Here is an 18,154-nt window from a genome sequence, read left to right on the forward strand (position 1 = left end):
CTCTCCCTGTGGAGCTTGAGCTTCCCACAGACATGGAAGCTGAGCATGTCAGCTTCTTACTGATCTTAAGGAGAGCAAAACAGATGTCACAATGTCTCAGTCTTATTTTTGAAGCTGAGTATGAATGAGACTGCTTTATTTCATAAGTAGTTGCTTATGACTGAGGGCAAATGACAACTCTGTGCATGGTAAGCCAATAGAAGAGAAAACCAACTTTCTGTAAATAATTCAGCCTATGTCGTCAATATTAAACACTTACATCTTTTCCTATGTTACCGTACAAACCTTCCTCCACATTATCTACTCAAGGGAAAATCAGTGGCGTGGATAATCCAAAATCAATTAAAAAGTAAATTATGTATTGGGGAGGGCGGGGAGTAATTTTCCATTTTAATTATGTCTGACCAAACTGCAATTAGTTTGTGTTCCCTGAGAACACACCTGTTAAAATAGATGCCCCAAATGAGCAGTCAGGATAAGGGAAGACAGACTGAAATTTCAAAAATTTCATTATAGAAATCTAGATTTTAGAAAGTCTACAAAGACTTAAATTTCTCTATAGTAATCAACATTGCATCCTCCCTGATTGTGATTAACTCATAGTATCTTAATAGACTTATCTATGGCTTTACATCTTTATGTTTTTTCTAGTGTTGATAATTTGATTTCAGCATAGGTTAATTTTGAACCACAGTGCTGGAATACTAGAAAAAGAGGAAACTAGTAAGCAGTAATTAGAGATGGGAAATATGGGACCTGCAGATAGTGTGTTCATTAAGGTGTTGGACTCTCAGATGGCTGACCTCAGCTTGAATCCCTGACCTGGTGGCTTACTTTCTCACCTAACCTTTCTTTCTCTCTGTGTCTGTCTCTGGTGAGTGCACATGCCTGATAGCAACTTAAAATAATAATAAATAAAATTTAAAAAGAAGAGATGGAGATAAAACACAAAGCAAAGTATGAGTGAATGTTTTGAACATGACACCTCTGGCAAAACAAAGGAAACTGAGAGAAAGTCAAGATGTTCTTTAGAACTATATTATCAGAAGTCAGTCTATCAGAAGTCAAGGAGCTAAGCCAAGTGAAGGGATCTGCTGAACTGTGCATTGTTTCAATATGTGTTTCTAGAAAGCAGTTTGACTCTCCAAGTTACAAACTCAGAAAGACATTTTTATTTTTTTAATTTGTAAATTTTATTCATTTAAAAATATAATCAATATATAAGCTTTATTTTATTTTATTTTATTTGTGGAGAGGTTTTAGCTATAGAGTGCATGTGCTCACCAGAAAGACAGAGAGAGTAACAGAAACAGAAAGCGAGAAATCACCTCCCAGGGGGGATGACCATGCTGCATGCCCTTCTCCTCCGTTCTCCTCGCGGGATCTTGGGCATGCACGTTCATGTGCCTGGCGTGAGTTTAAGCCACCGGGTCTGGGACTCGAGTCGTGGTCAACTGTGTGGGAGTCCAGTGACATAGCCATTATGCCAACTGCTGGTCCCAATAGGTAAGTATTATTATCGATTTAAGTTTTTAGAAGTTTTATATGATTGGCTTCCAATTCTACATCTCTCAAAAAACTTTAATTCTGGGGAACAGCAGTTGGTGTAATGGCTATGTCACTGGACTCCCACACAGTTGACCACGACTCGAGTCCCAGACCCGGTGGCTTAAACTCACGCCGGGTGTGTGTGCGTGCACATACGCGCCCAAGATCCCAAGAGGAGAATGGAGGAGAAGGGATTGTGGCATGGCCATCACCCCTGGGGGGTGATTTCTCTCTTTCTATCTCTTTGTCTCTCTCTGTCTTTCTGGCAAGCACACGTGCCCTATAGCAAAAACCTCTCCAAAAAAAAAATAAAAAAAAAAAACACTTTAATTCTTACTTCTCTACATATTTGTGAGATTTATGTGTATTCATAAGTATGGGCCCATTTTATTTATATTTTTGTTATGACTATATATGATTCCCTTGTATGGGAATTCAAATTGTACTTATGTTTCTTCTTGGATGAATTTTCTTTCTTTCTTTCTTTTTTTGGCTATTATAAACAATGCTGAAAATAAAGATTCTTGTGTATTTTATCCAGGGTAATTGTGTGAAAAGCTCCTCACTGGCATTTTAACATTTGTATTATTGCTAAATTGCTCTCCAAACAAGTAATACCAATTTATCCTTTTGTGAGCAGTGTGTGAGTCTCCAATCTCTTTAAAACTTTTAGGATCTTCAGATGGCTTAACATTTACCAAATGATTGTTATTTATATTCATTCATAATCATTAGGAAAAATGAGTAACCCTTCAGTTGTTTTTTTGGATGTTGTTAATTTCCTTGTTCTCAATTCATATTGTTTGCCTAATTCTCTCTTTTGTTTTCATTCACTTATTAATTTGAATGGCTTTAAAAATACATTTTTGATAGTTATGAACTGTCAGACAAGTCATTACAGATGTGCTCTTTTATATTTTTGTTTGTTTTTAACTTTAATTTATACATTCAATTACTGTACATCACCATGGCTTCTAAAAGATTTTTCCTAGTATATGTACACTACACACCAGTCTGGTTAAAGATATCAAACATGCCATCAACAGACAACCCTCAGTTTCTGTGTCCCTTAAATGTCTTGCCTCTCTATTTTTCTCCTTGATTTCCTTCCTCTCACTCTCCCTCACCTCCTATCCTCCTCTCACACTGTCTCCAGTATCTGCAATGTTTTCCATGCTTCTGTATCTTCCAGTCTTTCAGTTTCTGCCAGAGTATGGATATTGGAGACACATTTGTTAATTTATTTTATTTAACTATTATTTATGAGACACCTACTATATGTCTGTAGACTTACTAATTTTAGTATCTCAGAATCACTCAACTCCATCAGAGTGAAACCAATTGATAAAATCATTTTTTTCTTCTAAAAGTGACAATAAGGGGATGACAAATAAAAATTCTGTGAGTCAGTAGGTAGCATAGTAGTTAAGGTGCTGGCTGGCGTCTCATACGGCTGATTATAGTTTGTATCCTGGACCTGGCAGTTTGAAAATTATTTGAGGTATATGTACATGTGTGCCCAAAATTCTAGGAGGAGAATGGAGAACGGATTATGACAAGGCCATCCCACCTTGAAGGTGATTTCTCACTTTCTTACCACCTCTTTGTCTCTCTCCAGCAAGTGCATGTGCCCTATGTCAAAACCTTAAAAATAATAACTCTGTGTTGCTAGTTAGTACAACTTAAAATATCTATAACAAAAATGTATTTTTAACAATGAATACTATATTTTTATAAAAATGAAATATATGTGTGAAGCGTTTATATTAACACTTGTGACCTTGGCCCTTCAATTCTTTTTCTATTAGTCTTCAGTTTAAGTTGTTCTACACAGTTTTCAGGAGTTAATTATAGATTGAGTATGTATGCTTTATTCAAATATTTTCTCTATAGATATATTTTTCTTTTGTAGTACTTTGTTAAGTTTGTTTCTGATATAGGGAAATGTTATTCTGATATCACAGGTTAAAATACTAGATATACCCCAGGTGAGCCCAAGCTAAGTACATTATTGTTTGGTGGCAATGCAGCTAGAGAGATTTCAAGGAGGCTCAAGAAGTAGATCCTGATTTGATTCTTACACTATGTATACATATTTTGAAATATTACACTGTACTCCATAAATATGTATCATTATTATGATCAATTAAAAAAAAAAGAAATGAGTGTTCACAAATTGGGTCAGCGAGTGGAGGCTAGTGCCAATATCCCAGTAGGACCAAGCACTTTTTTCTTAATTTTTCTCTTCATATTTATTTTCTATGAGTAAAAGTGACAGAGAGAGAGAGAGAGAGAGAGAGAGAGAGAGAGAGCGAGCGAGCGCGCAAGCTCCCAATAGGGACTTAACACCATGAAGTATCTTCAGCCTCAGCCAGAACCCTAGTCTCGGAAAACAGACAGGTAGCTCCCTGGCATATGCAAGGAGGTCTTCAGTTGTAAACCCGATCTTCCTGTGTGGGCCAACCTTGCAGACCAAGTATATTTTACTGAGAAACCATCATCAGTCCGCTTTTATTTTTTTAAAAAATGATCTTAGAAATATAAACAAGCAAAGAAAAATAAAGCCCATGCCAGCTTTAAAATTAAGTCTTTCTCCTGTTCTTTCCAACACAAACGCTTACTTAGGAATGGAGTGATTATGAATCTTGAGACTACGCCTCCATTCCTTTTTTCTCTCCCTCTCTCCATAAATTTTCATAGTTTGGGAAAACAAATGGCCAGTTTAACAAATTATATTATTGGCCACTTCTTTGTAAATGTAATTTAAAAAGTTCCTTGGACTTGGGGTTTCTTTTAAAACCATTCAAATGAGGAAACTCTTTTAATGACTTAAAGTATGGTAAGCTGTTTTTGTTAAATGTTTGTGTCTTTAGATCAAATGGTTAAAAACCAATTGTTATAGATCTGGCTAATATGTAATTTGGTTTAAAGTCTACAGGAAAGGGAGAATTAGATTCATTTGGGGGAAAGAAAGTTGAAATATTTTATAGAAATCTTAGGAAGTATCTCATACAAGTTTTATTCAGTTTGTAAGCATATTGTTAATCATGTAGAAAACTGGCAAAGATAAATGAATATAAGTAGCTGATTTTACATTAAAACTTGTTTAATATATTTCTAAATTAATCTCTGCTTTTCTAAAAGATTAATGCACTATTGATTTGAGGAAAAATATTGTGGAAAATATAGCTATAGAGAGAATCATTCTTGCTCTTCCCAGGATGACTTGAATAATATTTAGTGGTAAATGAATATATGATGTGTTGAAAATTATTAGAATTTCTCTGTCTCTCTCTCAAGATTTCTCAGCATGAAGGACAAAAATTTTATAAACTGACAGATGTGAAGGAAAATGTTGGACCTATTAAATTGGGTGATAATGTCTTAAATGAGGTACAGTTTGAAGTAAAATAGGATGAAATATCATAAATCAAATACATGGAGAATTCAGCTCACAGATATGGTCATTATTCTTACCAATGCCATGAGTATAATAAATGTCAAGTAGACAAGGAATCATGCCTTCTCTATGTTGGTCATATTTTGATAAAATTTGTTGGATTCTTTTGTCAAAAATTGTTGGATTAAGTAATTTGAAATGTAAATGTGCCTTTGCTTTGCAATTTTTTTGTAGACCTGTTTTATATCTTAGATGTGAGGAAAAGTGTGAGAAATTCCAAACTTAATATTCTTTCTCTCCATCTTCTTTATGTAGTCACATATTCCAGTTAAAAACATGAGGAAAAACCTTGTATTAAAAACAGCAAAATAGGTTAAAAGAAACAACCTGGCTAAGGCTGTATTTGATCAGATTGAGATTACTTTTTCTTCTGCTCTGAGCACCAGAATATCCTTTTTAGGTATCAGTTGCATCCACTCTGCACACCATCTATAATTTCAGTCACTGTTTGGTCCATATCACTGTGCTGCAGCCACACTGGCTTCTGTTCTGTCCCCAAAAGTGCCAGACGTATTGCTATCCCTGTCTTCAGGCTTGTTATTTTTCCCAACAACTCTCTTCCTTCACGTTCATTATTAGATCTTTGTAACTATGTCAAAGTGTCTGCAAAGACTTCCTTGACCTCAGTATTTAATATTTTACCCTCCCCCAGAACTCCTTATCCACTTTCTTGCTTTAATTTTCTTCATAATACTTCTTATTTAATCTATTATATATTTTAATCATTTACGATCTTTCTTCACTATAATGTTAACTCTATGAGGGAAAAGGATTTTTACCTATTTTACTAATTGTCTTATTCCTAGGACTTAGGAGAGGGTGTATCATACAGTTGGGGACCAAACAGTTACTGAATCAACAAATATATAAATATCTAAAGTATTTAATTCAGAACTTTTTGCAGATTTTTTTGCTGTAGGACATGTGCACTTCCCAGAGAAACAGAGAGGCAGAAAGCAAACAATCAGCTCCCCCCCACCCCCGCCTTCCCAAGGCAGGTGACCACACTGCAATCCCTTCCCCTCTATTCTCCTCTTGGGATCTGGGGCATGCATGCACATGTGCCCGGTATGAGTTTCAAGTCACTGGATTTGGGACTTGATTCACATCTGGCCATGTGAAAGTGCAGCCTTAACGTGATGCCACCTGCTGACCCCTAATTCAGAACTTTAAAAAGCAATAAATAGTAAATTGTGTTGACTAAATCACATTATGTAGTCAGAAAAAAAAATAGAAGTTTCTGAGTAAATTAACTTATGTACATGCAGTGAGTTTATTGAACATGCAAGGAATTCTTCTCTGAGTTATTGGAGAAACTTTTTTAGGTGTATAAAGGACTATATATTTCGTTTATACTATATATTTTTCTAAACAGTGTCTACATTTTGCATTGTCTTTTGATATATTGATACTATTACATTTGTCTGAACTGTAGAATTATCTTTTTATGTTATGTAATAATAAATCCAGAGAATTCTCAATTTCTCTTCTTCATTACTTTGAGAGTCTATCTTGGCCAGGCAAAGTTTGAACAGTGCCTCAATAAAAGGAAATATCCAGTACTCTAAAAATTCTCAGGCTTAAGTCTTAAACGGCATGGTTTGACCTACCCATACATAATGGGTGGTTTGGTGTTCCCAGCCTCCTTTAATGATCCATCTTTTGGCTCACTTTCATATGTGCTTTCACTAGGCTTAGAATTTATTCATTCCCTATCTTTAATTATGTCTAGGTTACTTATTTAATTGATTTATTTTTGAAAAATTTTCTTCTCTTCCTTTTTTCAACATTCTGTGTGTGATTTTTAAAGTAGAATGTCCTGGCTGGATTCAGATCTCAGGATATTTCTTTCAGAAAATAAGCTTGTTCACAGCCAGTTTTACTTGGATTATTCAACCCTTTCAGGTGAGAATTGTATGCTCTTTTCTGAAACTATTTAACATTCATATTTAAGTTCAAAATCTTAATTTTATTTCTGTAGTTCCTGTTATGGCTGCCTTATCGAGTATAATGTAATCACCATTGAAGACACCTGTATCTTCTTAGTGCTTAGAAATATCTATCTCAGTCAGCTATTGTATTCTTTTTGATGGGTCTGTGCACCTTTATATTTGAAACCTTTGATTTATAAGTTTTTATTCACCCTTTATGCCCTTTTCTATTGTTCAACTGCCTTTGAGGCATAATAATACAGTGACAGGAGGGTTCTCTAAACTCCTAGCTTTCTGATGATGAGAAAGTTGGTTCAGTACTGTCTCTGATCTGAAAATTACTCTGTCGTCAGTATAAGGAACTATTGAACTCTATGGTTCTTTCACCAAATACTTTCTGACTACGGCTCCTCAGATTTGCGATTTGACTATTTGGTATGTACCATTTAAAAGATAATTTTCCTATATAGTCATTGTATTATTACCATAGTCCATTTAGGAAAACTGGTTTTATGCATAGACATGTCATTGAAGTTGAACACTTGAGACTGACTTTGGTAAGTGATACATGGGTTCTTCCTTCAAGCCTGGCACTTCTAAAACTGTTGAGATGAATTAATTTGCTTGCTTTGTAAGAGGTGTCTATGAATTAGAGTTCTCTAAACTGGAGTTCTATTTTAGAAAAATTTCTACCCCACGATTAACTGCAACTTAATTTAGGACACCTCAAAACTTTGTGAGTAAATTGGCTTTGAAATAGAATTAAAATATTTGAGTAAACATGAAAGATTGAAAAGCATTTAAAGTCATAATAGAATTGCTATGATATTAGCTTAATTTTTAGAGAATTATTTATTTTAATTTATTTATTCATTCATTTATTTTAATAGCTTAATATTTTTAAGAGGGTTTTGCCATAGGGTGTGTGTGTGCTCTTGCTGAGGAAGAGAGACAGAGATAGTGAGAGGGGAAGTGAGACCAACCCATGGGGGGATGGCCACGCCATAGTCCCTTCTCCGTCATTCTTTTCCTGGAATCTTGGGCATGTAGTACATGCACCTAGCATGATTTTCAAGCCACCAGGTCCGAGACTCGAACAGCTGTTGTCCATGTGGAAGTCCAGCTGCGTAATCACTATGCTATTTGTTAGACTCCTATATTAGCTTAATTTTAAAGTGCAGAGCTACAAAATAGTACATGAAGTTCAAATAAAGTGAGTATAATTAGCATAAAGTATAAATGAGAACAGACATGACTTTTTATTTATTTATGACTCACAAAAGATTTTGCAAATGCTTTCTTAGCAGGTAGGCTTGTATCATGAAAATGGGTAATTCATTTTGATTTTTATGCCAGTAATAGAAAAAATTAAGTCATGTCTGTTTCGTATAGCAGAAAATAATTTTGGGATGCTTTGTATTCTTGTGTTTAACACTGAGATTTCAAAATTTATTTACATTTATTCACATGTTATTTCACTTTCTAGACTTAGTAAAAAGGGGTGCAGTGAGTAAAACATTACAAGTGTTTTAAGATGTAATTTGAAAAGTCTTTAGATTGTTTACAAGATCAGTAATTTACTTTCCTGAAATTATAATGTGACCTTGATATCTTTGTCATAACTGGCGGGATGAACTAATACTCAAGGCGATCTGTCAGAAAAGAAATGTAAAACATTCATTTACTCCTTTCCTATGCCCAGTTTGTGCAAGCAGGAATAAAGGTAATTGGATTTTGGCATGGCATTCTAGACAAACGCAAAGAAAATTATTTGAATATTTTGGTCTCTGAAAAATAAGTTATCTTGTACCTTTTTTTTTTTTTTTTTTTTTTTTAGTGAGATTTTCGTTATAGGGCATGTGCGAGCACCAGAGAGACAGAGAGACAGAAAGTGAGAAATCACCACCCAGAGGGAATGACCATGCCACAATCCCTTTTCCTCCATTCTCCTCTCAGAACTCTGGGCACACATGCACATGCACCTGGAATGAATTTTAAGTGAATGGGTCCAGGACGTGGACCATGATTGACTATGTGGGAGTCCAATGATGTAACCATTGTGCCATCTGCTGGTCCCTTGTACCTAATTTTTACTACATTCATATTCTTCACTGGAACGTTACTGTTAATGAAAGATTAAACAGAGTTCTTTGTTACCTTGTGCAAGGCATGACCTAATTCAACTAGCAGAATTAAACCGTTAAGATGAATAATTAATAACCAAATTGTTTGCTATTCATATCAGTATTTTTTTTTAAGAATTATTTTATTTAACTTTATTTATTTATTTTTATTTTGACCAAAGAGTAACAGAGCGAGAGAGAGGGAAAGGAAAAATGAGAAAGCTAGCCACCAGGTCCAGGACTGAAACTATGGGAATCCAGTGCCCTTAACCACCACACCACCTGGTGGCCCCCATATCAGTATTTTATTCTTCTTTTTTATTAATGGGTTGCTATTCTTAGAATCAAATGATGCAAGTAGCACTTCAAGCAAATTTCTGTGTTTTGTAAATTAGTCTCACTATTGTAAAGCAAAATCAAATCTCATTTGCAATGAAGATTGGATAGTTTCTAATTTGGGCTCCTTGTTCTAGGTGTGTCTATAAATAGCCTTATCAGTTGTAAAAATTTGACTAATTTCTAAAGTCACTGAATAATTAAATCAATTAAGTTCCATTTATTAATGTAGTAACATAATGGAAAGAAAATAGTCTGTTGATCAGTGATCTTAGAATTCGGTCTTTTCTTCTTATTGGCCTTATAGCTTTGGCCAAATTGCTTAAACTCTCTTTGGCTATAGTTTTATCATGTACACAATGGGATTTATATTAATCATATTTAACAGTTGAGCTGTGTTAGGAGGCCAACATGATATAAAATATATGAAGGGTCTATAATGATACTAAGTACTTATTGGATGCTTAACAGATGTTAATTTATTTCCCCTTTGCTATATTTAGACCCCATTCTCCAGCACACACATGCATACACATGGAGTAGTTATTTGACTAAACTGCCATTAAATTTATTTAAAGGTTAAATAAATTGAAAGTCAAACTAGTTCTGTGTGGTGTGGGAACAAGCTCAGTAACTTCTTTTTGTGTGAACATTAATTGCACCAATACCTGGGCAGTTAATATTATGTAATGTTAAAATTGTTTGATGATAGGAAATCCAATGAATTATATATTATATTGGGTTATTGGAAAAGTCATGGCACATTCTTGCATAGAAAAACAGAAAAATACATCATGACTTTTCTGACAACCCAATATATTTTATATTTTATTTTTATCATCCTATAAAACAATACTTTTAAAAGAACTTTTATTAATTCAATTTAGATACTAAGACACTTGTGGGACACAGATAAGGTCTTTCTGTTGACGAGGATGTGTATGGTGGTCTCTACTGGGCTGGACTGAGGTGTATATCATGCTGGGTAAAGTCTTTTCACAACCTAAATGATGTATAGTGATTTAATGTATGCATAATAATAAAAAATATATAAATAAAATAAAATAAAAAGAAGCTACTTTCCTTAAAAGGGTCATAGAACTTAGGAAGGTTTAAGTTTCTGAACAATAAAAACTTTAATTTTCAGTGACTTTAAACAAAACATGCTATTCCCTCTTCATACTGCATGTGCAACATAGTCTGTTCAAGAGCATTCCCCTAAAATTCATGCAATTGGAAACTTAGAATGCGGGTTTATTTGAAAATATAATTTTTTCCAACGTCATTAAGGTAAAGATTGAGATGAGTTCATACTTAATTAAGCTGGACTTGAAATCCAGTAAGAATACCATAAGAGACAAAATTACTCAAAGGGACATATATAAAAGATTTGGAAAAGAGAGATTAGAGTAATGCATCTATAAACCAAGGAGTTCCAGAAGTCATCAGAATCTGAATAAGATAAAAAATGATTATCCCCTAGAGCCTTCAGAAGAATTATGGCCTGTTGACATTTTGATTTTAGATTCCAGAACTGTGAGAGAAAAAACATTCTGTTATTTTAAGTTCATTTGTGGTTTGGGCATTCTTAGAAAATGAATACACTCTACATAACCTTCAACCTAGAATAGAAGCTAGTTGCCCCCATTACTTAAAACATCAGTGTTCACATGGAAGTAGATAAAAGAGACTATGAGGAGAAATGTCAAAGCTCTTAAAGGATTCTGCACAGAAGAAATGCATATAACCCATGTTCCCTGTCCAAAGTCCAAATCAATTAATATGTTTATCCCTAATTCCAAGGAATGTAGAAATAATATCTCACTCTATGTTGCAAGGAAGATACCAGAACATTGATAAATATCCATCATTACTACCACACAAAGTTTAACAAAAATTATGGGCATATTTTTTACTTTCCTATTTAGAAAAAATTTATTGTAAATTCTGATAAATCCAAAGTACCCATTGTGCACTGAATAGCAGAAATACAAGCCACATTAAAGTGATGTGAGCAACACCTGCTCTTAAGAACTTCTCTATTATTGTTTCTCATTTGCTTTCAGGGGAAATGAAAGTTGAATTTTTCAATAATAAATGCTTGACTTTGAATATTAAGATAAAAAATGTATATAGTTTAATAAAAAAAGTTTGAAAAACTCTTAACACATTTGTATCATTTTACACTTCATTAGTAATAATGATGAGGTGATGGAATGTTACTCAAAAAATATTTTGATATTCCTTTGCTTGAATTTTATTTGATTAAGGTATTGCTTAATGTCTATGACATTGTTTATGTATCCTTTGTGGCTGATAGACTAAAATGCCATTTAATTAATGTACTTGTTAAATATGTTAAAATAGTCAAACTGGTTTTGTAAGGGAACAAGCTTAGTAATGTCTCTGTGTAGACATTAATTGTACCAGTTAATTACATTTTATGACATGAATAATCATCATATTCCATTGATACTATTGTATCAACTTATGACATTTTGAAAATTAGTGTAAGTAAATTTTCTTAACTCTTTCTTTCTCCCTCTCTAGGTTATTACTGGTAGTAACACTCGTAAGGTACTGTTGGTATTAATTACAGTAATGAATTGTTTTTGCTTGAACTTACCTCTGTTTTGATTGGATTTCACCAACTGGCAAGAAGTCAGATGACACAAAGCCCCTAGTGACTATCGCCATTCTGGTTGTTGACTATCACCAAACTAGTTTGTTTTGGTTCCCAGGCTTTTCTTTAGAGTGTTCCTCACCTTGTCCAGACTCATCTACAGGTCTTTTCCATTTTACACTAGAATCTGTATCAGAAAGAACAATCGAAAATCTTCTAGGTTGACATTGTGAGTTTTTGAGTAAACCATTTTGAATTTCTTCCTCTTAATTTCTCCTCATTATTACATAACCTCATTTAAAAGAGATATATAACACTTTCTGGCATTCTCATTCCACTAGGAATTATTTGCTACAGTTATTAGAAATATTATTGTAAAGGGTAGTTTTCCTTGGAGTTGGAATAATAAGCTTGGACATATTCCATTGTTTCATTGTTTTTCTCATACTTGTTTCTTTTTCTTCAGTGCAAAGGGTTCCAGAGAGGGGAATTATGTAATTTTTACTGACCCTGCCATACTTTGTGCAAGCTCCAGACTTGTTTTATATGATTTTGTATTTTAGCATATGAAAATAATTTCAAAACTAAATTTTAAATGCTCATGCCATTATGTATTAAATCAACTATTGTGATTATTAATTTTTAAAGATTACAAACATCAAGAGGCAGAGGAGCCTTACAAAGTGGAAATGATCCATAATTCATCAGGTTTTTGTTTTATCAGGGCAGCCATCAGCTGACAATATGAATACGTATGTGGCAAGGATCTAATTATGCCTCATAGTATAGAAAGAAGCAGTACAGAAAGATACTTAGATCATGATGCCTAGCCATTCTTTTAATGTTGTCTGCCCCACTCTCATATTAAATGATTCATGAATGAGCCTTTAATTATTTCTTGTGGAAAATCTATTTAGGACATGTAAGTTAAGACCCTATTACTTTCTTCTTCCACCCACAGTACAAAATTAAATTTTAATTTACTTGTTTATTCAGTCTGTAAAAAGAGGATAGCCAAAAGTGGCTCCTGAAAGGATTCACTAGACTACCAATGTTGATGGGCCAGGTGGTGTTGGGAGATAGGCATAGCAAAGGGACAGATAGAAGTATCATTGTGCTAGAACTCAAATGTCTGGCAGATTTTACAACCTAGTATTCTTATTGTTCTATGTAGTTTTAAATAAAGCAAAACTGAGTACAGCCAATTTCAAAAGAAGGTGTGAGAACCCTCCATGATAGGGAAATAAGAAATGGATGTTCTGGAAATTAGAGAAGTGAAAATTATAGATAGGACCCCTGTTTGTGGAGGACATAATTGTTTATGTAGACTTTTAGTTTGCTATCATGTTGCTGAAAGAAATATCGAGCTTGTAGGATTCAGTAACAAAGATAGAAATTTATTTACAAACTTGCAATTCTGGATAGCTGGAAAGTCCAAATTCCTAGGCTTACAGGGTGGCTCACAGAAGCACAGAAGGCTAGCACATGAAGAAGGAGAGTTCTCAGCTGATTTCTCTTTCATAACAACCAGCTATTAGGAGAACTCTCTGGAACTTGAGACATTTATTTGCATGAGACTGTGGTCTACATGATATAGCCATGACCAATCACTCCCTGCTAATCCTCACCTTGGGATACCATGAAAGAATTAAGTTTTTACTTAATATATTTATAATACATTCAAGTCCTAACTTAAATTTCTGGGAACATAGTCAAACTATTGTGTAGACCATACCAAGAAATCGTAAAAAATATAATAATGTAGAATTAAGGAATTCAGCAAGATCACCGGACACAAGATCAACATACAAAAACACAGAAAACCAATCATATTTCTATAACAATGTACATACAGAAATTGAAAATAAAGATACAATGTTGAATTTAATGGCCCCATAGAAAATAAAATACTGATTTATTCATTACTTAACAAAATATTTTTAGGATAGGTGTTCTGGAAATAAAAATAATGTATTCTGATTAAAAAAAATCAAAGACAAAAATAGAGACATACCACATTCATTGATTGGAAGACTCAATATACCAAGGTCATAATTCTGTCAAAATTGATGAATAGATTTAAAGCAATCCTTATTAAAATTTCTGCAATATCTTTGATAAACACAGACAAGCTTTTTTGAAATTTACTGAAAAGTGCAAGCTGTAGAAAAGTAAAAAATACATAAATAAATAAAACTTGACAAAGAATGTGACTCTAATATTGTATCTGTCTGCCAAAATCTCTATTCCTTCTCCTTTATAAACTTCCTAATCTCTAGTAATAAATATTCTGTACACTATGAGATCAAGTTTTTAGTTTCTATTATATATATGAATGAAAACATGAGATTTTTCTCTTTTTGTGCCTGGTACACTTGACATAATATCTCTAGACTTGCCGTAATTGACAAGATTTTATTCTTTTTAATGGTTGAATAATATTCGTGTGTGTGTGTGTGTGTGTTTGTGTGTGTGTGTGTGATATTTTCCTTTTATATACATACTTTTTAAACTGACATTTATTGAATGTAGTATAATTTTTTAATATTAAAGGATTATTTTATTTATCTTTATTTATTTATTTTTATGACCAGAGAGGAACAGAGTGTGTGTGTGTGTGTGTGTGTGTTTGAGAGAGAGAGAGAGAGAGAGAGAGAGAGAGACAGATAGAAAGCCACCAGGTCTGGGACTCAAACCATGGTCAACCCTGTGAGAGTCCAGTGCCCTTAACCATGGTACCACCTGCCAACCTGCAGTATAATTTTTTGATGCATGCATACAATCATCAAATCATACCAATAAACATATTCATCATCTCTAACATTTATCACTACTTTGTTACAAAAATTTGATATTATTTTATCTTTTTAAAAGCTTTCTAAAAGCCTATATTAAATTGTCCTTATTGCTACTCTATTGTGCTATAGTGCTCTAAAATTCATTTCTCTAATCTAATTTCAATATTGTATATGTTAATCAAATTCTCCTTTTTCTTCCCTTCCCCATCCCTTTTCTACCTTCTGGTACCTACCATTCTACTATTCACTTCTATGTAACCACATCTTTTAACTTCTACAAATGAGTAAAAGTTTGTGATATTTGTCTTTCAGTGCTTGGCTTATTTTGCTTAGTGTAATTTTCCAAAGGAATTCATTTTTTTATGACTGAATTATATCCCACTCTGTTTATATGCCACATATTCTTTAGTATTCATTATTTATGTTGATTTTGCGAAATTGTTATTGTAAAAAGTGCTTCAATAAACATGGAAATAAAACTAACTCTGACTGGGAACCAGCAGTTAGTGTAATGGCTATGTTGCTGGACTCCCACGTAGTTGACCGTGGTTCGCGTCCTGGACCCAGTGGCTTAAAACTCACGCCGGGTGCATGTGCGTGCATGCCCAAGATCTCAAGAGGAGAATGGAGGAGAAAGGACTGAGGCGTGACCACCCCCCCTGGGGGGTGATTTCTCGCTTTCTGTCTCTATGTCTCTCTCTGTCTGGCGAGTGCATGTGCCCTATAGCGAAAAACCTCTCTCTCACACACACACACTCACACAAAAAAAGAAAAAACCTAACTCTGACAAACTGATATTTTTTTTCCCCTTGTACCTAGTAGTTCAATTGCTGAATCAAAGTAGTTCTATTTTTACTATTTCGAGGAAACACCATATTGTTTTCTATAATGGCTGTACTAATTTGTGGGGCTGCAGGTGGCATAGTGCTTACATTGCTGGACCTCCACATGGCCTACTGCAGTTTGAGACCCAGACCCGGTGGCTTGAAAATCATGCCAGCTGTGTGTGCATATGTGCCCAAGATATCAGGAGAAAAAAGGAGGAGGAGGAGGGATTGCAGTGTGGCCATCACTTCTGGGGGAGAGGGAGTGATTTCTCACTTTTCCTAAAACCTCTAAAAAAGAAAGAGAGAGAAAAGAAAAAATGACATTACTAATTTACATTTTAACCAACAGTGCACTTGGTTTTTAAAAAATTTTTAATAATGATTATTCTAATAGGAGAGATGATACCTTACTGAGGTTTTTATTTGCATTTCTTTGAAAATTAGTAATCTTGCTCATTGTAAAACTATACTTGTTTGCCAATTGTATGTTTTCTTTTGAGACCTCTACCTATTCCAGTTATTTGTCCATTTAGAAATTTGATTTTTTGTGTATTTTTAGACTTATTAATCTAATTTTATTTATTATTATTTTTTAATTTGACCAGAGAGACAGAGCAAGAAAATGAAAAAGTGAGCCATTAAATCTGGTACTCGAACTGCAGTTGGCCACATGGGAGTCCAGCACCTCAACCACCATGTCACCTGCTAGCCCCGTTTATCTGCGTTTTTTTAATGGTGACCCTTATTTTATTATTTGCACATTCTGTTTTTTTTAAACAATATAAAATACTTGTAAACTATATTTCCTAAAAAATATTTTATCCCACTCTGTAGGTTGTCTCTTCACTTTGTTGATGGCTTCTTCTGCTGTGCAGAACATTTTGAAAATCTATTTCATTGTTCTATTTTTACTGTAGTTACCTGTACGTTTGAGCTATTATCTTAAAAAAATTTGCTGAGATTAACATTCTGAAGCATTTCTTAAGGTTTCTTTGAACAATTTAGTATTTCAGTCTTGCATTTAAGTCTTTAATTCTTATGAGTTAATATCTGTATATGGGGAAACATTAGTTTCTTTGGATAGCTAATATTCTGTGTACTATTTATTGAAAAGACTGTCTTTTTCTCTGATGAAGTTTTTGGCACCTCTGTCAAAAATCAGTTTGCTCTATGTGTGTAGATTTCCTTCTAAGCTCTTCTTTTTTTTTCTTTTTTTTTGAGAGGTCTTTGCTTCTCGGGCACGTGCACTCATCAGACAGGCAGAGAGAGACAGAGAGACAGAAAGCGAGAAATCACCCCCAGGGGGGAATGGCCACACCGCAGTCCCTTCTCCTCCATTCTCCTCTTGGGATCTTGGGCACGCACGCACACGCGCCCGTCGTGAGTTTAAAGACACCAGGTCTGGGACTCGAACTGTGGTCGACTACATGGGAGTCCAGCGACATAGCCATTATGCTAACTGCTGGTCCCTACTTCTAAGTTCTTTTTGACATTCTATCGATCTATGTTTCTGTTTTCTTTTGCCGGTAGCATACTGTTTTATGTTATAAACTATTGTTTATAGAATATGGTTGTGCAGTAACCTAACCATCTATATCTGGAAGATGGATAGTGTGATGCCTCTAGCTTAGTTCTTTTTGCACAGGATTGCTATGGCTACTTGTTGTCTTTTGTAATTCTATACAAATGTTATGATTATATTTTCAACTGTATGAAGAAAGCCATTGGAATTTTCATACAGATTGCGTTGAATCTATAGATTGTATTGGGTATTGAAGACATTTTTGCAATGCTAATTCTTCCAAATCATTAACATGGAATGTCTTTTCATTTTTTGTGTATTTTTTCAATTGTTTCATTAGTGTTTTATAGTTTTCATTAGAGAGTTCTCTCACCTCTTTTTTAAGATTTATATCTAGAAACCTTGCATTTCTTGTAGCTATTGTAAACATGATTGCTTTTTTGATCTTACTTTCAGCCTGTTCACTATCAGTGTATAAGAATGTGCTGATTTTTTGTGTGTGTTGATTTGTATCCTGTAACGTTACTGAATTTGTTTATCAGTTCTAAGACTTTTTTTCTCCTTTTATGTAATATTTAGTTTTTCCTCTGCGTAAGATAATGTCATTTGGAAACAGGGCCAGTTTTACTTCTAAATTCTGATATTCCACAGCACAGTAGGGTAACTGTAGTTCATAAAATTTATTACAGAATAGATAAAAGAGAGAATTTTGAATATTCCCCACACAAAATAATAATAGTAATAACCAGCCCTGAAATGCAGTGGTTAAATGCTGTACATGAAAAACAGTATTTTGGATGGCTGACAGTAGTTCAAGCTTTGGCCTTGATAGTTTGAAAAATGCCTTGGACATGTGTGTATGATGACCAGAATCCTGATGGGATCGAGAAAAGGAGGAAGGGAGATTTCAGAATGACCATACTCCATTGTGGGTTGCTTTTTCTTTTTCTCTCTCCCTCTCTCTCTGGTGAGCATAGTTCCTGCTG

Source organism: Tupaia chinensis, unplaced genomic scaffold (genome assembly GCF_000334495.1).
Source record: "Tupaia chinensis unplaced genomic scaffold, TupChi_1.0 Scaffold138791_1, whole genome shotgun sequence".
NCBI classification, from domain to species: domain Eukaryota; kingdom Metazoa; phylum Chordata; class Mammalia; order Scandentia; family Tupaiidae; genus Tupaia; species Tupaia belangeri.